This window comes from Rhagoletis pomonella, unplaced genomic scaffold (genome assembly GCF_013731165.1).
Source record: "Rhagoletis pomonella isolate Grant_MI unplaced genomic scaffold, Rhpom_1.0 Rhpom_scaffold_00585, whole genome shotgun sequence".
NCBI lineage: Eukaryota > Metazoa > Arthropoda > Insecta > Diptera > Tephritidae > Rhagoletis > Rhagoletis pomonella.
Genome location: NW_023459139.1, coordinates 10258 through 29518, shown reverse-complemented (window position 1 = coordinate 29518; position 19261 = coordinate 10258). Strand labels below are relative to the sequence as shown.

The window sequence follows — 19261 nt, the reverse complement described above, 5'->3', positions numbered from 1 at the left end:
GTGTCGTTACGTGACAAAAAATGGGAGTTGATTTTTTCTTTTCTTACAAAATCGCAAAACTCTGCGAATTGTGGATGGCTATTTTCATGAAACTTATTTTAATATAATTTGGAGCAATTCTAGTTGTTTTTAGAGTTTTTTGAATTAATGCAAATTGTTTCAATTCTCTTTTACAACCCCAAGTGTGAAACGTGACGTGACGTGGCGTCACGTGACATAAATTTCCATCGTTATATTTTTGTTAATATTGCTTTTAAATGAATTTTCAACGCAAATAAAACATGTATTTTATGTATAATTTACTTTATATTTTGACTTCAGCGCCATTTCAGGGCCAATTTATTAGAAATCTATGATTTATTATGTTTCAACCACATACCCCAAATTCGAACCAAATCGGACCATAAATACGGTTTTTCGAAATATCTCGACCTTGGCACCACCTAGGAAGACCATTTTATGCAAACATGATTCTACTTATATAGCCAGTATATCAGTATATATTTTAAAAAGCAGACAAATCGGCCCGTAAATACGTTAGATATAAAACTTTTATTTTTTTGTCGTGGTGGACCTTCCGCTGGAAACACCCATTTTCAATTCTTTACGTACATATACACATGTATGTATGTACATCAACATTAACACATCACGGAGTTTTGATTCTAACCTCACCCTGCAGCGGAAATACTAGTACAGAACTAGTGAGTTCACTAGTTTTCGGGAGTCGAATACCGGTACCTTGCAAATCTACCAGCCATGCTTTCTACTGTCGCATTTAACATGGAGTTGTCCTAGGAGGTGACAATTGACTCCCGCTGCGTAACTTTTCACTAGTACTTGTAGTAGTAACATGTAACCTGTAACCGAACCACTTTTTTTCGTTGTGCACTTCACAGATACTTTTTCATAATTAAAAAAAAAAACGAAAATAAAGATTTTAAATTATATGTTCTGCATAGTGAGATTTGAACTCGAACACTTTCGGTCGCAATTAATTGCAGCCAGCATCTTTGCGCACCCAGCTACAGGCACAACATAAATAAATAATATAAAAAAAAAAACTGTTTAATATACAACGCTTTTATAAATGGACTAAAAAGTAGAAAATAATATTTCTCATTCCCATAGAATTTGTTTTGATAACTTTTGATTTTGAAATTTTAGCAAAAGTCGTTGTAACCAATTTATGAGATTGAAAATGAAAAGCGTGGGGCGCATATAATAGCCACCTGAATTGATATGAAGGGTAATATATGTTCATATGTATGTGGATATATGAATAATGACCGCATAAAATCGATCTCAAATTTGTACTTTCGCTGAAGAAATTTTAGGTCTATGTTATGTAGTTTGCCTATTGTCAATTAAATATAATGCTTTGTATTGCATGCGTCCCACGCTTTTCATTTTCAATCTCATAAATTGGTTATAACGACTCTTGCTAAAATTTCAAAATCAAAAGTTATCAAAACAAATTCTATGGGACTGAGAAATATTATTTTCTACTTTTTAGTCCATTTATAAAAGCGTTGTATATTAAAAAGTTTTTTTTTTTTATATTATTTATTTTCTACTTTTTTGTCTTGTCTGTATAAAATTTTGCGATAGATATTAAAATAATTCAACGATATTAATAGAAAGGTGCACACACATGCATTTACATATGTATGTACACACAAACGAGCACCAACCCACCATGCAAAACATGAGAAATAGGCGACAATCGTCCATGGCAACAAATTGGCGACTCGCCGATTTATTGCCGTAGGGAGAAATCGGAAACATTATTTCTTTTATGTCATTTTAGGAATATGTTTTCAAAAATTCCCAGACTGATGAACTCCGCGTCAACAGGATTCTTCAAAAACATATAATTTATGCCCAAGAAAGGGTTGAAAAATTAGGAAGCTCCATAGAGACGAAAATAGTTAATTTCGTTTAAAAATTATAAGTTTGAGTTCAAAAACAAATGAAACATTGAGAAATAATAAAATTGTTGCAAGAAATTATTATTTAAATATCGCTTGTAGCAATCATAAAACGACTCATTCAGGTAATAAGAAAACGACTCGCCCAGGCGAGTTGCCTGTGGCGGACGTTTTAGAGCGACTGGTAATAAGAAATCGATACGATGGCGATATTGCCGGCAATAAATTTGTTGCTTAGGGCGACAAGTTTTCTTATGTCCGGCAACAAAAATTGTCTGGTGGGAATTAATTTTATTTAAAGAAATGGCGTGTCGTCTATTTCCGCTGTAGCGAACGTAGTACATAGGCGACATCTAGATGTCATCTACCTCGCCCCATTCACTACAGATGTCGCCCTATGCACTATGCTTTTTTATAGGAACTTTTCAAAGCAAAGGTTTTATGGTGTCGGACACACAACATTGAAAGTTTCTGGATCCACAACATTGAAAGTTTCTGGAGCCACAACATTGCAAGTTGATAAAAGCGTTGTAATAACGTTGTAAAATGTGCTTTCAAATGTTCGCTTTGAATCAAGCCAGGCAACGATTTGTTCAAATTTAAACTTGTCTTTGCTATTGTCTTTGCTATTTATTTTCCTGTGATCGAACGTACAAAAGCTGCAGCGTGGCGTTGTTTGAAATTTTATTATTGGGCTGAACTGATTCTTGATAATTTTAACGAAATTGTCACTTTAACGCGCTATATCTCAGTCGTTTGTGTATCGATCGATTTGAAATTCACACAATAAACTACAAACTATTGCAAAGAATTTAAGTTTAACACCACTTCTTACTACTCACTACAAATAAAACTACAGGTTCATAACTTTTTTATGAGAATTAAGAGGGTGTTTGTTTTCAAATGCAAAAGCTGTGTTATAATTAAATTTTTTGTTTTAAAACAGTGTTGTAGATGACTATGTAGGGAAGTTTTTGCGAAAGTTTCAGAATTAAACATCAAGTAGTTGCAAAGTTATAACATATTATTATGACTCACACGGTGAGCAGATTAGGGCGCTGCGCTCTAAAAGGCTTTATAACTCGGAAAAGTAAAAAAAAAGTCCTTTTTTATTAGTGATTTATATGTTAAAAGACTTGATCTTTCGATTGAGATAACTAAAAACAATATTAAAAATTACCATAATTCAGAAAAATTACAAATAAATTTTCGTTCAGAATTTTCACCACGAAAATGGGAAAATTTTGGAAAACGCTCAGTGCCATCGCACAGCCCGTACAAAAATCTATAGAAATCATTGTTTTCGAATCATTTTTCATTTTTCCTATTTTCTGTTTGCTTCGCAGCTAGTCGAACAGTAGCTTGTTTTGCACCGCTCAGGGCGCAGGGACATTTGACGTGAATTGCCCCCAAAATAATTTAAGAAATAGAAATGTTATGTAAAAAGGGGTATTTACATATGTATTGCTTTATTTTGGTACTTTTAAGTCCGATATTTGCGTGGTGGTCACACGAGGGAAACATAACATGGATAAGTATTCAAAATGTATTATTTGTATTTAGATGATAAATAACAAATTCCTTTATGTAATAAGGGAGCACAATTATATTAAAACGGCCAATAACCTTTAGAAAGTGCAATATGTAACCAATATCTCAATTTATTACTACCTGGATCATAATATGCTATTGGAACTAGTAATGTAACTAGTACGAAAGCGACAATTGTCTCCGAACCCGCTGCAGGGCACTTGTTATTAATTTGGTTGGCACATATTGAGTTCACTTTAAATTTTCATCCACAAAATCACTATTCGCGTGCGGCACACAATATTGGACAAATAAGAAGTCACTTCGGAATAAGTAGACAAATAATTCAATTACAATTGACAGTTGGGTGGCGAGTTTTAGATTCTGCAATCAGAAGAAAAAAGTAAAATATATATACATACTTAAAGATACATACATACGTATAACCATTAAAACATACATACATATCAGAGCTGTAAAACTGTGAAATCATTTGAAATTAAAAATCATCAATTTTATATTATTATGTTTTCATTGAATTCTCCCTTATTGAATAATGCGGCTTGTAGTTTTCCAATTCTACATTCACTCAAAGTAGATACGATTGCACACATTTCCATATTCAAAGAAAGATTGAAAAAATTGAATGACGAACGATTCACTTTTAACACTGAATAAGCACTCAGATGAATGCAGCTTTTGCTATGTGTGCACACATCCACTCAGTACCAATCAATTGATATAAATATTTTGAACACACAAAACCCTCTGAAAAATACGCCAGGTTGCATTTTATTAAAAAGACTGCAAAATTTCAACACGAAAAATAGTTAATAGAGCGTTATCATCAGTTTTTTTCACTTAAATTTGTACAAGGATTTATAAGAATAAAAAATATTAATTGGAGAAATATTTTTTAGTGAACGTGTCGTTAGAATGTCATTATGAAAAATATAAATTATTAATGATTTTAACATCTCTGTTTAGAAAATTGTCAGCTTTCCAAATAAGTGTTACCAATACACCATTAATAATGCATAATGCATAAATTAGTACATACATATATAAGTTAATATAAACTAACAAATTTAAGAGCTTCTGGTTCTAAATTTAGACATACATATACATTTCATTATTTAATTATAAAAATGTTTGATACAAATTTCTTCGTACTTTTTTTCGTCGCTATTGGGTCAAGCAGTTAATAAAGATTCGAAAATCGAATTCGTTGGTTTGTGGAGGTTTTTTCATTTACAATAAGCCACAAATTATCAACATTTCCAACAAAAAAAATATTTAACAAAATTCGTTGGTCCCTATTTTCATTAACATCCTTTTCCGAAAGTGCAATATTTAAGAATTTATACCCATTTCATTGAGCACGCTTTTTAACCCAAGTTTTGGTTTGTTTGTTAACATCAAAACTACATATCGACACCTAAGTGGAAGATCGACCTATCTCGGCAGCCAGTTCGAAAACTCCCTATCTCAAAAAACTGTTCTAGAACACCCTATTTCAGAATTTTGTTGAAGAACGCCCTATCTCAGAATGCGGTTCAAAAACGCCCTACCTCGGCAAATTTTCAATATATTTTCATTTGAGATAGGGCGTTCTTCAACCAAATTCTGAAGTAGGACTTTCATAAAAAGTTTTCTGAGTTAGGGCGTTTTTGAATTGGCTGCCGAGATAGGTTGATCTTCCAATCAGGTGTCGGTATATTAATAAAAAATGATTAAACATTGTCTGCTGTAACCTATTTTAGAAATAATTTATTTATTAGGTGTTGCAATTTGAAAAAATTAGTTCCTTCCAATTTTGGGAATCAAACGGGACTCCACACAAGCAAAAATAGTTTTCTACAATCTTTATTAACCTGAAGGGCTAGACAACAAACAACCGCTATGCGAACAAAGTTATAATACCCATGTGCACAAATGCGCTCGGGTGTAATTATTTCTTAAAACATTATTCTAAATGTATGTTTTGAGCAAATTGATTTCAAAAGTTAGAAATATGTCCCATTTTTCAAAAATGTATAATAATAAACATGTGACTTTTTTAGCAATTTGTTTTCTGTAATTAAGGAAATATTGAATTTTTTGAATTTTTCGAAATTACCGTTTTATGGGAGGGACCAGGTTATGGTTTAATTTTTGTATTTTCAATACGCTTCTGCCCTGCATAAAGGGAAACCCGCGTACCGAATTTTCTTCCGATATCTCAATTTTTCCTAGAGTTATCGTGTACACAAACAAACGGACAGACAGACAGACGGAGATGGACTAATCAACTTCTCTTTTTATTCTGGGCATTTACGGTATATACATACGTATGTACATAAATGTAGTATATATCTATCTCGATTTTGGTTGTTCCAAATATCCGTTACGTGAGAAAAGTTATAGTACCCTACTGCAGAAGTGCGTAGTAAATATGTTTAAATAGTACACCTTTTAATTAATAATTAATAAAAAAAAATTTTACAATGTAACTCCTCAACCCCTCTTTAAAGAAAACAAGAATCCTATAAAATTTCGTTTTGAAAGTTTTCAAATTTGATAACTGAAGAAAAAAATTAATAGAAAAATAATCATACAAATTAAATTTATATATACATATATTCTGCGAAAAAATGTCTACAATCAATTTTTAAACCCTTTTCGCAATTGGTGTACTCTTGTAACCGGTAAATTTTGTTACCATCTCATAAGCTGGTAACAAAATATTGCCCCGCCCCGTGAAATATGCAATGCCAGAATTTCCACAATTCTTCATGGATGAATTGCTGAATATATAGCATTACCAACGTTCCTAGAATCGCGGTGACATGAACAGGTAACATTTTTTGGTACTAAAATTTTCCGGTTAAAAAATCTTCGGTTACGTGCAGAATAGACCTTTTATAGTTCTAAAAGTCTATAATACGAAGGGACAGATGCCGGTAATGAAATTCTTAAGTTTTTTCAAGCAAGAGTTTTAAAAACTCAATTCTATTGACACTGTTTTATATTTCTATATACAGTTCACTAATTTCGAATGTAATATATGTAAATGTATGTATCAAGATGTGTCCTTTGTGCTCGACGGTTGCGATGTTTGTTTGGACTGATTTCGCACCAGTCATTAGCCATGGGTTAATGTCAGAAAACGTCTATACATACGCGTTGAAATACATACATACGTATACATATATGTTTTTTTTCAATTCCAGATATGTTTAAACTTTAAAGTATAAAATATTTCAACCCTGGGAAAAAAGTATTAGTACTGAATGGTAAAAACGTGTGCATTCATTTTAAATATACAATCATGTGTGTGTGCGAATGCTTGTGTTACATTCACAATCCATACTGAATGTCAATCTACCATTCAAAAACACAACACAGTTTATTTGTTTTCAAGCATTTTAAGCCACTCAGGAATGAGGCTTTTTTTATACAAACAAACAATCAAAATTTTGAAAAGAATGTCGAGTGAATGCAGATCCTATTGATTCAATCATTTTACAGCTCTGATACATATATATATTATTACAAATAAAAGAATATTTCTTGATTCGTGTGAAAGTATACTAGAAATTCTTGTGTTAAAATCTGGGATTGTGGTGGTCTCTAAGCATTTTTCTTAAGTGAAGTCGTACTTGAATCTTGGTCTCCAGTGGTTTCTCTGTACTAAATAATACCTGCCAGTTTGCAAACATTTTTTGTTCTAATCAACAAAAATGGATAAATTCATAAAATTGACTGATGCTGTGGCAGAATTTGAGGCCGACTATAGTGACACGGCCCAAACTGACCACACAAAATATACCCTCACTCTTCAGCAAGAGGAACTTAAGGCAATATGGAGAGAAGTAAAAACAGCTTACGAAGAATTAGTGCATTCCGACACGTTAGACGCTAAAGGAGTCTCTACGGTTAAGCCTAGGTATAAGTGCTCCTATTCTGTTTATTTGCGCTGCATGTCGAACATGTCAGATTTCCAGGCAAAGTTAGTTAAGGGCGAAAAAGATACAGAGGGCGCGTCTGTCCAGGAACACAATATACATCTGCGATACGGACGTGTTCAAAGGCGACTACCTCTCTTGACCAGCATTCCGAGACATGTTTACGGCCATATATATACTGAATAAGCGCCTTACCCCGGTTGGAAATTATTCCACCTCAACCAAAAAACACAGGGGGAGGCCAAAGATATCGTCCAAAAATGCCCACTTACTAACGAGGGATTTGTCACTGCATGGAAAAATTTAACTGATAGGTACGAGAACAAACGTATTCTCATAAACTCCCAGTTACAAATTCTTTTTAATTTAAAGTCGGTAGAAATCGAGTGCGGAATCTCGATTAAGAAACTACAGCGAGATAAAAATAATTGCATCTCATCATTAAAAAGCCATAAAATTGACATATCAAACTGGGATGCAATATTTACCTATCTCTGCTCAACGAAGTTGCCAGAAAGTACCTTAGCATTGTGGGAACAAACGATCAAGAACAAGACGGAAATATCCAAGTGGGAGGATATGGACAAATTTCTGTCCAACAGATTCCAAACTCTTGAAACCGTCTCGGGCATAACAGATATTAAACATACCAAAACCCCAAAGCCCCACAATAGTAGGCATACAAATGAAACACCGCAAAAAAGACTTGGCGCATTTCAAGCTTCTGTAGCCAAAACCATGTGCAAATTCTGCAAAAGCAGTAACCACAAATTATCGAAATGCCACAAATTTCTCGAACTCACGGTGTCAAACAGAATAGCCTTCATTAAAGAAAATCATGGCTGCTTGAACTGCTTATCCTTTGGACATACTGTGTCAAGGTGTACATGCTCATTTAACTGCAGCACCTGTCACCAAAGGCACCACACGCTCCTGCATAATCAAGCAACTCAGCCAAAAGCAGCCATGAACCAAAGGCAACAACCAAATTTTTCAGATGATACGCCGTCAACTTCTGCGCAAGCTCAGGCCAGACGCAACTCTGAAAAAGGAAATAGAAGTCCGGTTAATAACGTTAAGTCCTGTTTTGCCAACACGAACAAGGGGGTCCTATTAGGAATGGCACGTGTCAATATCTTCTTCAATAATACTAATTTTTCAGCCCGTGCACTAATAGACTCCGGTTCGGAATTCTCATTCATAACAGAAAGACTTAAACGCCGAATTAACCTACCATCCAAACGTTTGAATGCTCAGGTGTCAGGCATCAACAACACCGTTTCAGCCCAAGTCAAAGAAGCGTGTTTAATACAGTTGCGGTCACCGATTGACCCTTTAATAATCATAGATAGCACTGTCCTGGTTCTACCACAGCTTACAGGAAATCTGCTGACTTGCCAAATCAATGCTATGACAAAGCAAGCGTTTCCGGATCTAGTATTAGCTGACAAGAGATTCTTCATAAATAAGCAAGTTGATCTTGTACTAGGCGGCGATATTTACGCCCAAATAATATTGAGTGGCATACAAGAGAATGTTTTAGGTACCCTGCTTGCGCAAGAGACTGTATTCGGCTGGATACTAACCGGTCAAACTGAGGCAACAGGGCCAACGAATAAATGCGTTTCATTCTTCAACGAAGTCACTCTAGATAAACAATTAGCGTCCTTTTGGGAATTAGAGGACATCCCAAAGAACCATAAATAAATATGTTTTTAATAGCGACATCGAAAAGATGTATCGCCAAAATTTACTTAATCCTACCGATACCGAGTATCAACGCACAGTTTTCCGCACAAGCTCAACAGAACCAATTAGTCTTTTTGAACTTAATACAGTAACTTTCGGGGTCAATTGCGCCTCTTACCTCGCGATTAGAACCCTGCTCCAATTAGCTGACGATGTAGAACAGTCACACCCCATGGTGTCGGACATATTAAGGAATTACATGTATGTTGACGATGTTTTAGCTGGCGGTCACACCATCGAAGCTGCTATCACAGCAAAAACCGAAATAACAAGTGCATTGCAGTCTGCTGGGTTCCCCTTGAGGAAATGGACGTCCAATTGCAATGAAATATTAAAGGGAATACCAAAATCCCATCTACTGAAAGAAGACTTCTTGGACTTTGAATACACTAGCACAGTCAAAGCTTTGGGTATCAGGTGGAATGCCCACTCTGATAATTTTTACTTTACGGCCAAACCAATAGAGGAACAGGTTAGCTATACTAAAAGACAAATACTATCGGCTATTGCCAAATTATTCGACCTTCTAGGATGGCTTGCACCAGTGGTAATTACAGCGAAAATTTTAATGCAGAATATATGGTTGGAAGGAACAGGGTGGGACGAAACCGTGTCACCTACGACCCAAGATCGCTGGAAAAATTTTAGGGAAAGCTACAGCAGTATCGAAATAATTCGTATTCCGCGTTGGGTACACTTTTGCCCTGTGGCCAAGATCGAAATTCACGGATTTTGTGACGCCTCAGAGAAGGCATACGCAGCATCTATTTACTTGCGTGTCGAAATAAACAGCAAAGTGTTCATGAACCTGCTACTATCAAAAACTAGGGTAGCACCAGTTAAAACGATTTCCTTACCACGCCTAGAACTCTGTGGAGCGGTCCTACTGGCTGAAACTTTGGAATCGATTTCGGATAATCTGAACTTAGCCCATCTTACAACTCAGATGTGGACGGATTCGACCATCGTGCTCGCCTGGATACGCAAGCCTCCATGCTCATGGTCAACATTTGTAGCCCATCGAGTGACCAAAATAATTGAGAAGGTAGGAAGAGAAAACTGGCGTCATGTGGACTCAACGTCAAACCCATCAGATTTAGCCAGCAGAGGACTTACGGCGCAAGAGTTAATAAACAATTCCCTGTGGTGGGAGGGCCCTTCTTGGCTTCAAGAAGACCACTCAAAATGGCCCACTCAAGGAAAGGACTATAACACAACCGTTGAAGAAAAAAGGGTACAAGTTCATATAACAACAATGGATAGTAATACTGATATTCTTGATAGGTTTTCTGAATTTCCAAGAGCTTTGAGAGTGCTATCATACGTAATGAGATTCTCCCAAAGAACCCGTCCAAATACCAAAGCTTCATTTCAAGCGAAATCTTGTTTGATTTCAGCTGATGAAATTAAAGCAACGACCCAACGCTTAGCACTAGTTTGCCAGAAGTAGCATTATGGTGAGGAATATTCAGCATTAGTATCAGGAAAATCAGTAGGTTCTAAAAGTGAAGTATTGGCCCTTACCCCATTCATCGACAAAGACGGTATAATTAGAACAGGTGGACGGCTGGGAGCATCTCGTGATCTCGCCTACAACGAGCGTCACCCAATCATCCTGCCTTATAATTGCACCTTGTCCCGTCTCATAGTTCAGTTTATTCACAAAGTTTCCCTGCATGGTGAGAATCAGCTCATGCTGCGCTTGATCCGAACACAGTACTGGATACCTAGAGTCAAAAACTTGATTAGGTCCACAATTCATAACTGTAAGGCCTGCACGATTTATCGCAAACGCGCGCAAGCTCAGTTAATGGGAATTCTTCCCAAGGAAAGAACGACATTTTCACGAGCGTTTACAAATGCGCGAGTCGATTTCGCAGGGCCATTTGACATTAAAAGTTATAGTGGCCGAGGTTGTCGCATGTCAAAGGGATATGTCTGCCTATTTGTATGCTTTGCAACAAAGGCAATCCATTTGGAAGCCACTTCGGACCTGAGCACACAGTCGTTTTTAGCAGCGTTTGCCAGGTTCATTGCACGACGAGGCTGTCCAAAAAATATCTATTCGGACAATGGCACCAATTTTGTGGGAGCTTCTAGAGCTCTGAGAGCCGAAAGAAAAGCCTTTTTAAAAGACGCCCGCGATAACACTTTGGCGAAATACGCTCACCAAATGCTTGCGTGGCACTTCATTCCCGCCTCAGCTCCCCACATGGGAGGACTGTGGGAAGCGGGAGTTAAAAGTTTTAAAAGCCACTTTACGTAAGTTGCTTCCAACCACAAATACACGTTTGAGGAATTTACAACCCTATTATGCAGAGTTGAATCATGTCTCAACTCTCGACCCCTGAGTCCCTCATCAAATCAACCAGGAGACCTGGAGCCACTGACTCCAGGCCACTTCTTAATCGGTGGACACATACTAGCTCCCCCAGAAATAGACGCTGATGAAAATCGTGCCTCGGTGGTAAATCGATGGCAGAGGCTCAAGGCTCTACACCACACGTTTTGCAAACGGTGGAAAAGTGAATATCTCACGGAATTGCAGAAACGCAACAAATGGAGACATCCGCAAGCCAATATGAAAATTGGAGACCTCGTGATCATCAAAGAAGATAACCTGCCGCCAAACGAATGGAGACTTGGAAGGGTAGTTAACGTCCATCTAGGTGCAGACAATAGGGCGAGAGTAGTGGATCTCATGACTGAAAGAGGACAGGTTACTAGACCTGTAGTCAAGTTGGTTCTACTACCCCCCCTGTGATCAACAACACAGCGAATCGCAACCAAGCAACGATTCCACTTCATAAAAACCTAACTTATTCCACAGCCACAATTCGCAACATAATACAGTCCACTTCATCATACAAATATAAGTCATTACTGCTCTCACGGCAGGTATCTTGAAAATAACGCATGCAAACCGCATATATATATATGTCTCAGAGACTAGACTGTTAACAAACGAACCAACGAAGAGTAGGAGAAAGTAATCTTATAAAGAATGGTGCATGATACAATCATCATGGGCGATTGGCTGAATAAAAGGTTTAGCGAAAGTTGGTAGTCGACCAACTTCTCTGAAAGCGATTAGTGCGAAAATGATAAGAGTTGTCACGCACATACAAGCCAACTCCACCCGCAACCATAGCGCGAATTTATTTTAGCATAATCCACCCCCCATTGCCTTTCATCAAGAATGATATACTCATTAGCTGTGTTTTCGTATTCTCCAGCAAAAAATATCCAGTAACTTGCCAGTAACCAAATTTCGGAGAGTAAGACAATATTTACTCCCAATGAGTGAAATATGCAAGAAAGTACGAAAACGCAAAACCAGCAAGAAGTTGCTAGTTTTATGAACAGCTGATTAATTTGTTATTTTTCGATGCAATTTTCTTAGAAAACTAGTATTTTCCATCTTATTATATATTTAAATGGGTTTATTTTGTCAATTGCACCTCTAAAAGCACCACAAACAATTATTTTGTTAATGTGAATTACATTAAGCATCATGCCATCAGCTGTTTTTCTTACTAGCAAATTTATCCAGTAAAAATCCAGTAAAACTGGCAAGTTCAGCTGTCATTTTTGCTCTCTCAATTTCCCCTCTTTTGCTAGTTTCTTGCAAGTTTTTGCGTACGAAAACGACATCCAGTAAAAAACCAGTAAAATTAGTACTGGATTTACTGGATAGTGTGTACGTGAACAGGGCTATTATATTTATATACAAAGTAATAGAAAAGGACAGACTTGATAAACATCAATGGTGGACGATTCGAAAATGTATCACCCAACGTAACCACGCAAAATGTCATTCAATTTAGCCACCCAGTAAGTGAAAGGTTGGGACGTTACGTTCAAAGTTGTAACATAAACTTTCATTTTGCAAAGGTCTTCAAAATCATTATGGCCAACAGATGCAAAATGTTAAGTTCATTAGCTATCAAACTGTCACCCTTAACTGCATTTAAAATCTGTATGCACATGTGTATTTTGCAACTTTCGCCAATGAAAACGGTTGAAAAGGTATTATATTTTCTAACATGTGCCCTTTTTTGTGTTAAGGTAAAAAGGTTTTAGGTACTCACAGAATTCCGGAACAAAATACCAGGTATCCACGAGCAGCTACCACAGGAACGCTGACATCAAATAAATAAATCCGCTTTATGACATTGTGAATTGTAAGTCGCTCCTACGTCGTTAGTAGCAGTGCGTTAAAGCAATGATCATGGCTGTTAGGAAAAACGATAATATGTATCAAGGGCCTGACAACTGAAATTACAACGCTTCAAAGCTTTGAAGTCACCTCCAAGAGAAACTCGTCATATGTTGCGAAGCGCTAGTCTTTGCAACAGCAAATGTCCCCTAATTCTCTCTGTCTTACGAAAGTTTTTAAAACGCATGTACAACTTTCTTTCACGGCATTGATGACCCCATAGCAAATGAAGCAGTTTTTTTTTATCAATGATAAATTATGACTTTGTGGAGGATCCAACGGAGTATGCCAGCCAAGAAGTTTACGCCATTTCGTGAGCACTCCTTTACTATGTACATTGTTCCTAGCATTCCGGTGTAACTTATTCAGATGGCACGGGGGTGTCGGACCATATACGATTTCGTCCAGAATCTAGCAAGCAATTTGCGAACGGGCCGGGTATACCCCTTAACAGAATGCAATGCGGTGGTGTGAAAAACCCATATTGTACTTAATTACACTGTACTTTTGTAGCACATCTTCTGACCTGGTCGTATTTTGCATATACATAGTCGTCACCAACTTCAGAAGTTCAACTCATTCAGACTGTTGCAATTCATTTTGATTAGGTAGACTATGAGTTGGACATACATTCATATGCATATACATGTGATTTTTGCAGATGTTACGCAAAATATAACTAAACTGAGGTTGAATTGACGAAGCAACCATTGGCTGACACATCCAACAAATTAAATTGAAAACTGCCGAATAATTAACTAAACTGTGGGCAGTTACTTAATCGGTCCACATTGCCATAGGGCATAACTCCACCGATGAGACTTAAATAGTAGCAGACGATCGAGAGTAACATAGGGGCCGGCTGATGCCCAGGGCTCCATACGATTTTAAAATAATAATAAGAAACGATAGTGGCAGATGTTAGCAATCAGTGACTTTTAACCCCGGGTAGCAAATTTTCACGTGAAAGTAATATCGCCGTTTCCAAGGCTTATTGCTTATTGCCTATTTTTTTTTTACTCGCTTCGGGGATATGAACTTGTCTTTGGGCGAAAACGAAACCGTCCATGATAGAGTCCCTGTAAAATGACTCGCACGTTTTTTTTTCATCACGCCTCTGATGTATCCTCTAATGCTTTAATCGGATATACGGTTTTAGACACTGGATGTTGCAGGCCCGTATTCAAATAATGCCCGGCTGCAACCTGAACAATCTGAAAAACAAAGAAAACGATTTAGAAGAACACATTTAAGCAATAAAACTAATTTTATCAATCACTCATTTACGATACTTACTGTTCGACCACATGCCCTTTCATTGAATGACATTTGCCATTGAGGAAATTTGTAAAGTGTGCCGCTGTTGATACCCAGTGATGGAAAAATAGGTACAAGTGTACCCAACTTTAAAAACTTACGTGGGGTCCATACAAATTAATGTTGCTCAGACCATCTAAATACATTCACTTCTTATAAAAAAAAAAACATTTAAGAAAAAATTGGTTTGCGCAGGGTGAAGTACATGTAGTAGGCAGCCAAAAACGTTTAATTTCAATTTTCAAGTCCAATTATATAGTCAACGCTGGAATATTTTTGTTCATATACGCAGTCAAGGTTTCTACGCAAATTATGTACTAAATGCGATTTTCCATCACTCGTACCACCACAGCTGTGAATATCAGAGACATTCACCGCGAACTTCTCCCCTGGCGACCAAATTAGCAGCAACATTGAAGGTGCTAATGGCGTCATCTACTGTTCACGGGCTACTCGGCTGAAGCAAAAAATAGAAACAATGAACACACAAAATGAAAATAGCTGTGTTTTCTTAGGCAATGAGAATCGGATACAATTTCTCACGCAAATTATGCAAAATCAATACGATCCTAATGGAGATCTGTAGTGCGATTCCCATTTTTCTTAACGACAATATTCGTATCGTTAGCTAACGATTCCGACAAGTTTCGTTAACTGCAATTCTCAAGCACGCTTTTAGCGAATATTGTCGGTAGTTTTGACAGTTGTCTAACGAAATTTGTCGATAACCTAGCTACGAATATTTTTCGTTGAAAAGCCTACCGATAAAATTGTTTCAAGTTTTTATTGAGAAAAATTAGGCCCAATTCATCGGTAAATTATAATAAAAAATAACTAATAAATAAAAATTTATCACATATAGATGTGCTTTTTATTATTGTTCCTTTTATTTATTACACTGTGCAAGTTGAAAACATTGGCAAAGGCTTAGAAAGTTGATCTCACTTAATTGGGGCATTCTAAATTTTGTCAGATTGGCTCCAGTTTTCGAGATAACGATACTAGAGCATTTGCTTCAATTTTAACTTGTTTGTAAATAAATCAGCTTTAGTGTTGTTTTAATAAAATGTTTAACATGACTATTTTTTATAGTGAAGGTTATATTAAAAAATAGTCACGTGAAAAAGTTTGGTAAAATGACTTTAACGGACTTTGTTGGAGTTATTTATAAAAACACTTTACATTTAAGGAAATTTTCAAGTACCCTTACGTCGAAAACTAGACCCAAAGCTGAATTTTTAGACGTGGAAAGCATAATGTCAAAATTATGTGTTTGTTGTAATTCATACTGTAATTGTGCGTATAATTTGTAATTTTTTACTTATATACGGCTTATACCCCCTTATTAAATTCGCCTTGCACGAAGCCGTTATTGCCAAATAAGCAGTCCAGCATCCTATGGTACTGCTCCGTAGTAGCTCCTGCTCTTCTTTTTTTTTATATTGTATTCACAAACAACAATCCCGACACAATAATACGCGCAACAATAACAAGTTTCTTTTAAATATTGAGTGTCAAACGTCAATATTGCCATATTTGGCTTTGTAATTAACGACAATCGTCGTAAACTTCTTTATCGACATGACTAACGAATTCTGTCGTTAAGCGTGTTTTTGAGAATATCCTATTCGCTACTGCAAGCTACAAACGTCGTTCATTATCAATAACGAATAGCGGTCGTTAAGAAAAATGGGAATCGCACTACTGAATCAATTTAGGATCCGTGCCGATTCCCTTATTTCACTAACAATTTGCAGCACGGTTTGATAACACTAACAAATGAATGTATACCCAAACAGATATTTTGGCATTTGGTCATTTCAACTTGCAAAGGACCTCTATGTTAATCATGATTTAAATAAATATTATTCCGTGGCAATGTGCCTTTTACCCGGTCATGTTAGTTCAATTAAAAAATGTTTTTTCCTCATGCTAGTAATATAAAAACAATAAGAATGATCCAGATCGTTTCCGATAATGCCCGAGATAAACCAAGAAAACACGACAAACAATGTGAGGAACTGGTATATACATATGTATGTCGGGCGCCCGTAGATGTTGAATACTTCACATTTACCTTTAACGTTCCTGCCACTGCAATCAGAACTAATTTTATTAATTTTGCTGGTAATTCTCTAGGGTGGGGTAACAACCCCTAAAAAAGGTGCGGAAAAGTCGGGAGGGGTACCAAACGACGCGTTTCGGCCCCCCTAATAACAATTCGGAGGGGGGAGATAATATTATTAACCATTTAAAAGTTATGAACAAAAAACTTTTGTTAAATTTCGTTGTTTTCTATGAGCAATTACCACGTCAAAAATGCACTAAATCAACAGTTTCCACTTTTAAAACACTACTAAAACGTTTCCGGTTATTATTTTATGCAAACCAAATCATTTATTCACTTTTATTTTATATATTTCGTTAATAAAACAGAGTAAACAAACTTTGCGCCTGCTAAAATTATTATAACCTCAAATCGCTGGTATTGCCACTTTATTTCACATTTCATTTGCGTTATTATACTCAGTTTACATTATACACTTCTTCTTCTTCTTTTTACTTTCATCTAAATAAGATATTGTAACCAAAATATAATAGCAAATTTCGCTATACCATCGCGCGATTTTTTATTAAAAATTTTCATTATTTATCGAAGTATTTATTTTTATAGAAAAAGCGCCGCAGGCGAAAATTTTTAGTAAAAAATCGCGCGATTTTTTATTAAAAATTTTCATTATTTATCGAAGTATTGATTTTTATGGAAAAAGCGACGCAGGCGAAAATTTTTAATAAAAAATCGCGCGATTTTATAATCTATCTTAGGTTGATAAAACTATGTGTTTCTTTAATAAATAAGTTAAATTATATATTTTAATAGTGTTTAAAAAGTGAGAACAGGTGATTTAGTGAATCTTTGTAGGTGTAATTGCCCATAGAAAACAACGAAATTTAACAAAAGTTTTTTGTTCATAACTTTTAAATGGTTAATAATATTAGTTCCCCCCCCTCCGGATTGTTATTAGGGGGGCCGAAACGCGTCGTTTGGTACCCCTGCCGACTTTTCCGCACCTTTTTTAGGGGTTGTTACCCCACCCTAGAGAATTACCATTTTGCTAATACCAGCGGTGTGGCCTGTGTCAACAAACATCGGCCTCCAACCACCACCGCTAACTTTAAAAGCAAATCACAATTTCCACTATTCTTTTTATTAAACAAGACACAATAGCAATGTTTTACACAAACAAATATTGAGGGAGGTAAATAATCCAGGTGAATATATGAATAAATCCAGCCGATGCATCTGCTGAACATTTGTAAGCCCACCATGATATGATTGATGTGAATGTGAAGAAGCTTCACAACGAAACCGATGGAGCTAATCCTACCGTATTTAACAAATCCATCCACGTTTTCCCGAGGGGCCTTCAGAACTGATAGGCGGGGGATGACTGCATCTAGCTTCTTTTGCTGCAAAATCTCATTTTTTCGCTAATAAAGGCCAACTTTTTTTGTTTACATGGGGTGGCAGGCCATGCAACGCAAACATTCACAAATTAATAATGACAGCTCACGGATGTGGGGAAAGAATCTTAAGTCGATAACAATGTATCGATACACTAACATGAGGTGCCCCACACCCTTTATGCAATATACTCATGCAAGATTATGCACACTATACACTATCACAAAATAGTGATATATGAAGCTGAGACCACCCGTATCATAAAATATCTGAACATATAAATCACGAAATTTACAATAACCACATATAATTAAGTTTCTTTGCTACTCGCCACCCAACCATAATATACATATATATACAAGTACGTATATCTATATAGCCAAATATACACAAAAGGGAAAAAATAATGATTTCAGACATCAACGATGACTCGCTTCACCTCGATGAGAAAGAAGGCCGAGCAACAATCGAACCGCTTTGCTCTTGCGTGCCGTTTATGCCAAGGTATGCATCCGATACGGCTCTGTCCATCATTCCGCGGTAAAACTCCCGAAGAGAGACTGAGGGAGGCACTGATTGGTCGCTTCTACGGAAACTGCCTGTCCATGGAGCATCGGTCTGACGAGTGCACGAGCGAAGAAAGATGTCGTCGATGCCGCGAAAAACACCACACAACGCTGCACATGGATGACGAATCCGAACCCCTTCAGCCGATTGATACACGACCATGGAGCGAGCAAGTTGCTATTGAGGAAGTGTCCGAGCCTCCTCAGCCGGTCGACACGAGACCATGGAGCCAGCAAGTTGCTAGTGACGACGAGTCCGAACGCGCTGGAGACGAGGTCTCGCCAGCTACCCATCGCATTTCGAGCGGGTCGACTCGCACGCGAAACCCAAGCGTTACGACCGGTCACGTCTATTGCTCCTACGGTCGTGGTAAAAATACATGATCGTGGACGGCTGCACCTTATACGCGCGTTAATCGACGTATGCTCTCCGACTTCGATAATTTCAACAGATTTAGCGGTCGAACTCAGGCTTGACGTTTCAAATTTCGGAACCCAACGTGGCTGTCTACTGCGTCTGAGGGGAAAACACGGCC

General features: G+C 36.9%; 1 long non-coding RNA gene across 1 annotated transcript; it reads right to left on the bottom strand.

The window, feature by feature from the left end:
- Window positions 1–13253: 13253 nt before the first annotated feature.
- Window positions 13254–14693, bottom strand: LOC118751178. Its single transcript, XR_004994495.1, has 3 exons — window positions 14673–14693; window positions 13467–14590; window positions 13254–13392 (listed from the first exon to the last, which is right to left on the bottom strand). It is a non-coding gene; the product is annotated as an uncharacterized LOC118751178 (long non-coding RNA).
- Between the last annotated feature and the right edge of the window lie 4568 nt (window positions 14694–19261).